Source organism: Trachypithecus francoisi, unplaced genomic scaffold (assembly GCF_009764315.1).
Source record: "Trachypithecus francoisi isolate TF-2019V2 unplaced genomic scaffold, Tfra_2.0 Lachesis_group2, whole genome shotgun sequence".
Taxonomy (NCBI): Eukaryota; Metazoa; Chordata; class Mammalia; order Primates; family Cercopithecidae; genus Trachypithecus; species Trachypithecus francoisi.
In genome coordinates, this window is record NW_022681465.1 from 82,351,939 (window position 1) to 82,362,935 (window position 10,997).

The window sequence follows — 10,997 nt, forward strand, 5'->3', positions numbered from 1 at the left end:
GTCTGCTTCAGAGGGGACTCAAACTGTGACATCTCTGGTTTACTTTCAAATAGTTCCCCTGTTGAGTTCTGCTGTGGCTGGGGAGCAGGACCACTGGTGTGAGATTCTGCTGGGACCTCAGAGAGCCTGCATCCCAGGATGCTGGGTGGCCCTGTGGCCTCCTCCACCTCATCTCCATGGCAGCAGTAGAAGTTTGTGACAGTTGGGAACCTCTGGTCTGTTGAAGTCACCTTGTGTGTTCCAAGTTTTCAAACAACAGAAAGTCATTCCTTCTTTTATAACGGTGCTTAAGTTCCAGCAGATGCCACATAAGGGGTTTGCCATTGGATACCCTTGGGGAACATTTCTGTAAACACCATCGACACATCCGCCTTTTGTATACATCTTGGGTAATAAGAGGTGGCTTTTGCGGCCAATATTAGGTTGGAAGTTCATATCCAAGAACTGTAATAATACCTCAAAGTTTGAGTAGCATGTTTTGTATACAAATATATTGTTAATCTCTGTTATGTAGTGTGCTAATTCTTACACTGCCTGTATACCTTAGTATGATGCTAATACATAACTAAATTTGATACTTACATTTTTGTATGAAAATGAGTTGTGAAAGTTTTGAGTAGATATTACTTTATCACTTTTTGAACTAAGAAATTTTGGTAAAGAAATTTACTCTCTCTCTCTCTCTACATATATATATATATATATATATATATATATATGCCTTTTTCTTAGCCTGTTTCTTCCTGTTATGTATTTGCTCGTGTTTGGTGCGTAGAAGTGGATGAATGAAAAGTTCTGTGTTTAAGTTCTTCAAAATGTATATATTTAGTGCTGCATCTTTCAGCTCTTTGAAATATCTCATGTTTATAAAAATAAATAGCAATTAAATTATGCAACTAAAAAACTGTGACATCTACTAACAGCGAATTAATTCAATATTTCTGTGGATAATATAAGCCCTTATTTACAACTAAAAGAGACAGTCTTCATGGTCTGTGAAAGAAATTCATATTATATTATGTGTACTTAGTTATATCCTCAATGTGCTTAATTGATAGAAAAGTGTAAGTTTCCTGAATCAATTATCATTTTTTTCCAATAGGAATGTAGGTATGCCTCTTTTAATTTTTTTATTTTAATTTTTTATTTTTAAATGTGGGTACATAATAATTGTACACAGTTATCAGACATATGTGAGTTTTTGATAGAGGGATACGATGTGTAATGATCAAATCAGGGTATTGTGGTATCCATCACCTCAGGCCTTTACCATTTCTTTGTGTTAAGAACATTCCAATTTTACTCCTTTAGTTACTTTTAAATATGCAATAAATTATTGTTAACTATAGTCACCCTACTGTGTTACTAACACTAGGTCTTATTCACTCTATCAGACTGTATGTTTGCACCATTAACCATCACCACATTCTCCCCTCTATGCTTCTCTCCCACTGTGCTTCCCAGCCTCTAGCATCTATCATTGCACTCCCTATCTTCATGGTTCAATTTTGTATATGAACCCATGAAGCACATATTTAAAAAGTTATATGCTTTGGAGAACATCCTTAAACGTTTGGAAAATCTCTTTACTATTAAAGAGAATTAAAATTATAAATCCTTAATACACATACACCATAATTGTAGCCAAAGATTACATCATTTATAAAATTTAATTTTTAACCGAAGCATCCCAGATGTTTCAGTTTCAGGAGGATCATTAGTCAAATAGAGTAAACTCTTTATCTGTCATGATCAGGAAAAGGAATGCGTTAGCTAATTATATTCTCCTTAATAGATATTCCATACTCACCATGTTTGAATTAACAACTTTCAAATAATTAGAATACATCAATATACATTTAACATCCAATGACTATAATAACAATCTAATAGCTTTTTTATGATTCATAAGTAGTTTTAGGATCTTATTACATCAGAGGTTTATCAATACAGACATTGTAATTTAGACTTACAGGAACAACTGCTTAGGAAGGCTTCTGGTTGATCTGCTGTGATATCCCAGAATAATTATTATACTGTTATAATATTTTTGAACTACACATTTTAGATACAAAGACCCCTGGAGATGTTCAGGCTATACCTTAATTGTGTCCCACAATCAAAAAGGAAGAGATCAAGTGTTTGCTTAGCTTCCAAGTAGTAAACTAGTTGGTCAGGATGTGTACTTAAGAAATAACTAGGGGAAAAGAAATGAACAGTAGTAGTAAACAAATGTAAAAATGTAATAGGCCAGTGTTGAGTGTCATGTGTATCTGGCTACTGGCTCCATAGAAACCACCTGCAATGTGAAGCTCCTTCATTAGCATCTTTGCTCACAAAAGAAGACAGGGTTGCTCTGATGTATTTCTTCTGAACAACTACAACTCACTTTGCGAATATACCTGACATGCACTCGGTATCATTTCAGTGCTCACCCTACCTTGTTGTCAAGGAAACAGACATCAGCACCACTTAGACAGTGGTAAGAAACCTTTAAAAGAACAGACATATACTGTATATTGTGATGGGTGAGAGTCCCTTTCTCTGAGGGACAACTTGATGAGATTCCAATGTTAATGAATCACACCCAAACTCTCTGCAAAGGATGGAATCAGAGAATGATAGATAAGATGCTATAAACAATGCTTAGTGATGGCAGAATGACAACAAGGGTGAGCTGACCTTACATTTACAGATAGGTTTATTAACTGATACACTCATTATACACAACATAAAGTATGCTATGTTCACATAGTGAAAATTGTAAAACTGGCTTAATTCAGTTAGTCATTGTTTTGAAAAAACTAGTAACTAAAATCAAGTATACAAGCAATTGACTATATGCGACTAATTTATTTCAAGCTATAAATTCATTTGCTTGGGGGATATGTTTTTGTTCAAGTCAATATATTGGAGTGATTAAGGTCTCAGGTTCTAAAGTCAATTTTCCTTTTAATCAAATTGCAGCTACTTCCAAAGGGAGAAAAAAGATGCACGTTCAAAGCAGTTAAACTGGAAATAATTTAAGGAAGGAATTATGCGCAGAGGTTTTGGGAGGATTGAGAAAAACAACAAGGGATAGTGAAGAAACAAGGGGCTAGCAAAAATGGGAAGCCATTGGATGGGGGCAGTGGCTCACGCCTGTAATCCCAGCACTTTGGGAGGTCGAGGCGGGCAGATCACTTGAGGTCAGGGCAGCCTGGCCAACATGGCAAAACCCCGTCTCTACCAAAAATACAAAAATTAGCCAGGCACGGTGGTGGGCGCCTGTGATCCCAGCTACTTGCGAGGTTGAGGCAGGAGAACTGCTTGAACCCAGGAGGTGGAAGTTGCAGTAAGCCGGTATCGTGTCACTGCACTCCAGCCTGGGTGACAAGAGCAAAACTCTGTCTCAAAAAGAAAAAAAAAAAAAAAGGAAGCCATTATGACCCACCAAGAGCTCAAGAAATGGTGTTACCAGAATGTAGTAGAAGTGGAATGGGCACCAGTAAGAGTTATGGTTGTATAGGGAAGCAGACCCTCCCTAGCAAGGCAGGAAAGGAACAGGAAGTGGCAGTAGGATAGGGGAAAATCACTCCTTTTCTTTCTTCTTTCACCATTAAGACCCTGCTAATATGTCCCATTGGCTAAAGCCAACCAGAAGCCAGGGGAAAAGAGAATGTGGTTGAGACAGTGTGAATAGTTCAGCCTCTCACAGGAGGGCAGAGAAGGGTGGAAAGTTGATCTAGGGAAAACAAATAGAAAATGATAACATATCCATGCTTTACACATTAGTTACACTACCTGAAGCATATTATTTAACTTATGCTTCTGCCTCAACATCTTTAAAATACTGCTGTCCAGGCACGGTGGCTCATTCCTGTAATCCCAGTGTTTTGGGAGGCCAAGACAGAAGAATCACTTGAGGCTAGGAGTTCGATACCAGCCTGCACAACATATGAGACCCGCCCCCCCATCTCTACAAAAAATTAAAAAAAAAAAAAATAGCCCGGCACAGTGGTGTGAACTTGTAGTTCCAGCTACTCTGAAGGCTGAGGTGGCAGGATTACTTCAGCCCAGGAGTTTGAGGTTGCAGTGAGCTATGATCGCGTCACTACACTCCAGCTGGATGACAGAGCAAGATTTTGTCTCTAAATAATAATAATATTAATAGTAATAAATAAAATAAATTATTGCTAATAGTATCTTATTTTTATTGATATTGTAGAAATGGCATATGAAAGTGGGTAGAAAATCATAATAACTCAATAAAACCTAGCTGTTATAATTTTTCCAAGTCAGTTTATGAAAAATCTCAAAGTATTCTTGCCATGAGATGTGGAGAGGGTAACTTGGAAGGTGGAAACTTTAGAAAGCATTCGAACATAAAGGACTAAATGTATACAACAGTTAAAATTCAATGGAACACTGGGTCAATAATTTTTGCATCCTTCAGAAAAGAAAATACTTTTCAAATTATAAAAAGCAATTCCTTCTTCACTGTAAAATGTGTAAACAGTCTTTAGTTTTACTCTCCCTATAGCAGAGATGTCAACTTCTTTCATAGGCATAATTAGTTGGGATCTGTGGTCTGTACATAGAAAATTCGCTTCCTAAAGATGTTCACCTGCCAATCCTCAAAACCTGTGAATATATTACCATGCATTGCAATGTATGGGACTAAGTTAAGAATCTTAAAATAAAGAGATTACCCAGGTGGGCTCAACGAATCAGAAGGGTCCTTATGAGAGGAAGCAGGAGAGTCAGAGTGAAAGAGGATGTGACAATGGAAGCAGAAGTTGAAGTGATTGGAGGAAGGAGTCAAAAGTGAAGCAAAGTATGTAGCCTCTAGAAAATAAATCTCCCCTGAGCTTCCATAAGGAAGGCATCCCTGCTTATCTGTTTTCTTCTTTTTTCTTTTTTTTTTTTCTAGATAGACTCTCCTCTGTCACCCAGGCTGGAGTGCATGGTGTGATCTTGGCTCACTGAAACATCTGCCTCCTGGGTTCAAGCGATTCTCCTGCCTCAGCCTCTTGAGTAGCTGGGATTACAGGCATGAGCCACCACATCCAGCTAATTTTTGTATTTTTAGTAGAGATACGGTTTTACCATCTTGGCCAGGCTGGTCTCGAATTCCTGACCTCACGTGATCAGTCCGCCTCGGCCTCCCAAAGTGCTGGGATTACAGGCATGAGCCACTGCTAACACAGCCTCCTGCCAGCCTCTTGAATGTAGGACTTCTGATCTCCAGGACTGTATAATAAACTTGTGTTGATATTAGCCTCTAAACTTGTGATAATTTGTTACCACAAAAATAAAAAACTAACACTAATTGTTTTTCTCTGATTCAGCAGATCCACTTCCATCCTCATCTGACTTGGTCTGTGCCACAGTAGGCTGACCTCTGGCTTCTACTTGAGATCAATGAATAGAAGGTACTAGCAGGCAATGGGAAGGCTGGAAGAAAGAGGCCACGGTATTTATCCTTTTGTTACCTTTAGATCACTGCAGTTTTGGTAGTGATACTGTTTCCCTACAGCCACCACTCATAACACCATCCTCTCTCCTCCAGCTTTCAGGATCCTAGGCCAGGACTCAGAATTCCCCACTGTTGCTAGTCTCATGTGCTTCCCTAGCCCTGTTGGGGTATATATATAATATATTACATATTATATGTAATATAAGACTTAATCCCTTCATAAATAGTCCTCATTTAAACCTTTGGAGTGTGCTGTCTCTTTGATGCCAGTCCACTGACTCAACATAAAATATATTTTTCATAACTATTCATTTAAAACTCAACGAGTTGAGTCTTAAAATTCCCCTGAGGTACTCTGAAATAATACAAAGCTAAAAGAAGTTTACGACAGCACAATGGTTCATCAGTAATTCGATTTTTAATTTTTTCATCTTTCAAACTGAGTTATAACATAGCTGCCCTTTGGCTGGGTGAGATGTCTCATGTCTGTAATCTCAGCACTTTGGAAGGCCGAGGTGGGCGAATCCCTTGAGTCCAGGAGTTTGAGACGAGCCTGGGGAACATGGAGAAACTCTGTCTCTACAAAAAATACAAAAATTAGCTAGGCATGGTGGCACATGCCTATAGTCCTGGTTGCTTCGGAAGCTGAGGCAGGAGGATCATTTGAGCTCAGGATGTGGAGGTTGCAGTGAGTCAAGATTGTGCCATTGCACTCCAGTCTCGGTGACAGAAGAAGACCTTGTCTCCAAAAATAAAAATAAAAATAAAATAAAATAAAATAAAATAAAATAAAATAAACCATAGCTGCCCCCACTTCAGAAAAATTGAATCATCATTTAAAAAAATTATGATTGTTCATATCTATGTATAAAAATAACATCTATAAAAGACTTACAAAAATGCTTTCAAAGAACAAAAAATGTGTTTTAGGTACTTTTTTAATTAATTAGCAAAGGTATAAAGAAGAATAGAGACACTTTATGAAGTTACACAATTTACCGTAATATAAATGGATCAGAAAATGGTCAGATAAATGGATCATTACAGAAAGGTAAATAGAACATGATTTTTCAAATGTATGCGCCTATCAGTTGCACATTTATTTTGTGTGCAGTTTATCAAAACTATTACCATAGTTGCTTTTAAAAATTATATCAATTCAATGCCAACTATCTGGATTGATCAAAAATATTTAGTCAGCCAGGTAAATAATACAATTTTTAAAATGTATGTGTCCATCAGCTGCACATTTATTTTGTGTGCAGTCTATCAAAACTCTTACTATATTGCTTTTAAAAGCTATACCAATGCAATGCAACTATCTGGATTGATCAAAAATATTTAGTCAGCTGGGCATAGTTACTCATTCCTGTAATCCCAGTACTTTGGGAAGCCAAGGTGGGAGGATCGCTTGAGGCTAGGAATGTTAGAGACCAGCCTGAGCAACATAGCAAGACCCTGTCTCTACAAAAAAAGTTTTTAAACATTAGCTAGGCACGGTGGTGTGTACCTGTAATCCTAGCTACTCAGGAGGTTGAGGTGGGAGGATTGCTCAAGCTCAGGAGTTCAAAGCTGAAGTGAGTTATGATTGCACCACTGCACTCCAGCCTGGATGACAGAATGAGATCTTGTTTCTTAAAAAGAAGTCTATTTTCTAGAGATTTTTCTCTCATACGAAAATAAATATTGAAAATGACTGTCACTTTACATCTAGCTCTTTTGAAATTCATTGATCTGTATATAGAAAGACCAACCTAATTATGCCCTGTAAGAACTGGGTCAAAGTTGCCAATAGAAGGAAACATATTTTATTATGTATCTAAATCACAAACATTTACACTTCATTGAATTAGATAAGTTAGGTAAAGTAATAATAAATCATAATCCTTAAAACTATTCACCAGTCCCTCAAATTGGTTGAATAACTGTATTTCATACAAATCATGGAGTTATCTCTCCATCTCTCAAATATCAAACCCTAAAGGTTAACTTCTGCTCTAAGGCATATGGTGAAAGACTACGGAAAATACAGCCAAAGTGGGCTTGAGACTTTTCACACAAATTAAAATTGTCTTAGGTTACCATTTTGCTATAGCTTCTACCTCAACTCTGAACTCCACTCGCCTCTTCCTACCTTATTCATGAATGAATATCACAAAAGACAACAGGATTTGTGGATGACTAAATACACATTATTGCTCCTGGAAATGCTACAGAGCCTTACATATAGAGACACCATAGAGTAAGTTCTACATTCTCACTGAAATGAAGGTACAAGAACAGGCTTTACTCTCTAGATAAGGCATATTTTTTAAATGCCTTGAGTCAAAGTATTGTGACAATATAAAGTCAATTAAATATGCACATTAAGATTATACTTTTAGCACTTGCATTTACCCATAAAATAGGTTCCTATCTCTACAGGTATATTAAGAGCAGAAAAGATTTATGCCCATATTGTCTACACTAATCGTTTGTTTAAACTACCCTGAGCTGCTTTCCTTAGATTTATTGTTGGTACTCATTAGTAAAATATTACATAACATGCTCGAAGTGTACAAGTAAGCATGAATGCTTGCCTAAGGTCAATTTAACATTTTACACAATATTATAATAAACAATTTGTGCTTAGCAAAGAAACTAAAGATAGGTTTCTAATTAAAATATATGATAATTGATATCTTTGATATGAGGTTTAACTCCATTTTAACTTGATGTGTATTTTATTATAATGTGTGTGGAGTCTACGTTAAAATTTTGTAATATAATATTATGCATTACACCATGGCTGATACTTATATACGTACATTAGTGATTATGTGTTCACATTAGTATTTATTTGCATATTATACATAATATGATATAATATTTTATATTATTTTCCCAGGATCACTGAGAAAATAATAAATATATATATTTCTACAGAGCTAGAATAAATCATCAGCAAGCCATTAACAATTAAATCTCTAGTGTATTTCCCATTCTTAAGTCTTCTGCCATTTGAACAGAAATTGACTATCACCACCACCAGTAATAGTAACAAGAGTAAAATAATAGTAATAATGTTATCACTACTATTGTAACTGTACTGCTTACAGAACTAAGCTGCTTTGTATTTACAAATTATTTTCACATCAATTATCTTATTTTTGCAGATCAACCACGTATATTGAAATATAATATTTAATGGTAGAGGAACTTATTGCAGTAGTAGAAAAAGAAAATTTGCTTTGTTTATATCTCATCTGTATTGCCACTAAGACTTATATTAACCTTCTTTAGGAGTAGACTTTCCATTTCTGCCTTTGTGAAATCTGCTTCTTTATTACTTCTTTATGAAGCAATTACCTGCAAAATGCTTTTTCTGGTTTGGTGCTGGAAAACCAACCAAACTTTAAATGATATGGGGCTGCCTCAACCCACCAGAGACATTACCTGAGAGTAATAAATGCACTTCAACAGCCTGATCTGATAGGTGTTGGGAATAAGCCTTAAATAGACAAATCAGGGCTGGGAGGGAGAACTTGCCCACCACCCCCCTCCCCCACCACCAACTTTTTGGGCCCTTGAGCTCTATTGGAACCAGCAGGGCATCCAAATTCTCCTCAGAGTTTAGAGACTGTTAAGATGCCTCAGCGGGGTCCTCATGCATCCTGGTCACAGTACTTGACTGAGCAAGAGAAGACACATTAAGAAGAGGAGGATGCTAAAAATCAACTTGCTTCTTCATTCTGCCTTCTCAAGAGTCATTCCTTTCCTTTCAATTTACCATGTGAACTGGACATAAAGCAGTGTTCCAGTTTACAGACTGTGGAAGGCAAGAGGATAGGATACCTGTCAAGAACAAAGACTGGAAGACGGAACAGTGAATTTGGTTCCCTTTTGTCTGCTAAGCTGATCAACAGTAATTTCTTACTAATGTCAAGCAAGGACTAGATGTAAACTGCATGTTCTGTGGCATCTTTCCAGGAGTTACAGAGGGGAAATAAGGTGTAGTAGCATGCTTATATTACACTTTTTTAAACCATATTACATGGAAAATTTTGTGAGAGATTTCTTCTTTTGGATACTGGAATTCCATACAGAGATAACTTTCATTTTCTGAATTTTCTTCCCAAGATATTACAAGTTATCTTAACTAATGTAGACAAGCAGCCCATATTCCCTTTCAGATAACTCTAATTACTTTATAGACAAGATTTATAACACTTGCTTGAAAGACTAGATACGTGAGATACATACATTTTCCAGTGGGAACTTCAGAATAAGTTTGGAAGGGGCCTCTTTCTAGCTGCTGGAGTGGAACATCTCTTGCTCCAATTTTAGAGAGAAAATCATTATAGACAACGTATTTTAGACCAAGAAAGTTTAGAATACTAGATAAGAAGAGAATCTCTCTGTAAATGCTAGAGGAGAGTGGAACTGTTCTTCATTTCGTTTCTGCTGGAAGTATTTATTTGTCCACCCAAAAAGATTCCAAAAGTATAGCTTACTGAGATAATTTTTAAAAGATAAATATTTAGAAGAACACAACGTACTCAACATATTTTTAGAAAATGTTGATATTAGCAGCAGCAGCTAGTTGTTTATTTTATACAATTTTGAAACAAAGACTAATCAAGATAAATCCTACAAATTCTAACTTGATACTGATTCAGAATGTCAGAGTTGATGCTTTCTCTTTAAAAAGTATATATATTATGTATGTTATATACATTTTCTAGACATACTTAGAGTTATGCTGTCTCTTTAAAAGTATATTTATATAAAATACATAGAAAACATGTATTTCATATATGTATATGTGTGTACATTTTTGCATATATGAAACACATGTCCTATGTTGATAGGAGAATATATATATATATATAGCTCCCACTAACAAAGGACATTTTTTGCACAACATTGAAATGTACCTAAAAAAGTCTGGAATTATCAACCACAGTATGACCCTATATAATATGAATTATATGTGTAATGGACAATTTATAATTATTCTATCCCCAATGCAGTGCAATATATAATATAATTTGTATCTTTCTTTTTTTCTCATCAGAGATGTTGTTTGGGACGAAAATAAAAACAGCCCCTGACATATGGGAACTGGTCTGACACTTACAGCTGGGTCTCAGCATTATCAGGAGTAGGCTTGGCTCTCATAGCCAGGGCTTGATGTTCTCCTCTTGGACCAAGACATTCTCAGGGAATATCAGCACGAGATGACATAACTCTGTGACTGTGAAGAAGTGATACAAAAAAAGAGATGATTCATAATTTTGTCTAAGCACAAGAAAAAAACAAGGTCACTGTAGAAACCACAGAAATATCAAACATCTTGCTCTCCTGGCTAATTTAAGTGATTGCTTCTGCTTTATCAATTACAGTTTTATTTTCCTTCTAGTCTTTCCTCCTTCTGGAAAAGATTTATTAAGGTGCTCAATAATAGAATTATCTCTATTTCCTGATAGCATCCAACCCAAAGTGAGCAAACCCCCATTTCCTCGAACTCTCCCCAAATCACCCAAACAAAGCACAAATT

The 10,997-nt window shown here is 36.2% G+C and overlaps 1 long non-coding RNA gene across 3 annotated transcripts; it reads left to right on the top strand.

Moving 5' to 3' along the window:
• The first annotated feature begins 288 nt into the window (after nucleotides 1-288).
• On the top strand, nucleotides 289-10,784 carry LOC117064482. 3 transcript variants are annotated; one of them, XR_004429486.1, is made up of 4 exons: nucleotides 289-389; nucleotides 2,429-2,482; nucleotides 5,331-5,455; nucleotides 10,515-10,784. It is a non-coding gene; the product is annotated as an uncharacterized LOC117064482 (long non-coding RNA). The 3 variants fall into 3 exon arrangements; XR_004429485.1 differs by lacking the exon at nucleotides 2,429-2,482; XR_004429487.1 differs by lacking the exon at nucleotides 2,429-2,482 and having other exon boundaries at nucleotides 5,334-5,455.
• Nucleotides 10,785-10,997: the final 213 nt, after the last annotated feature.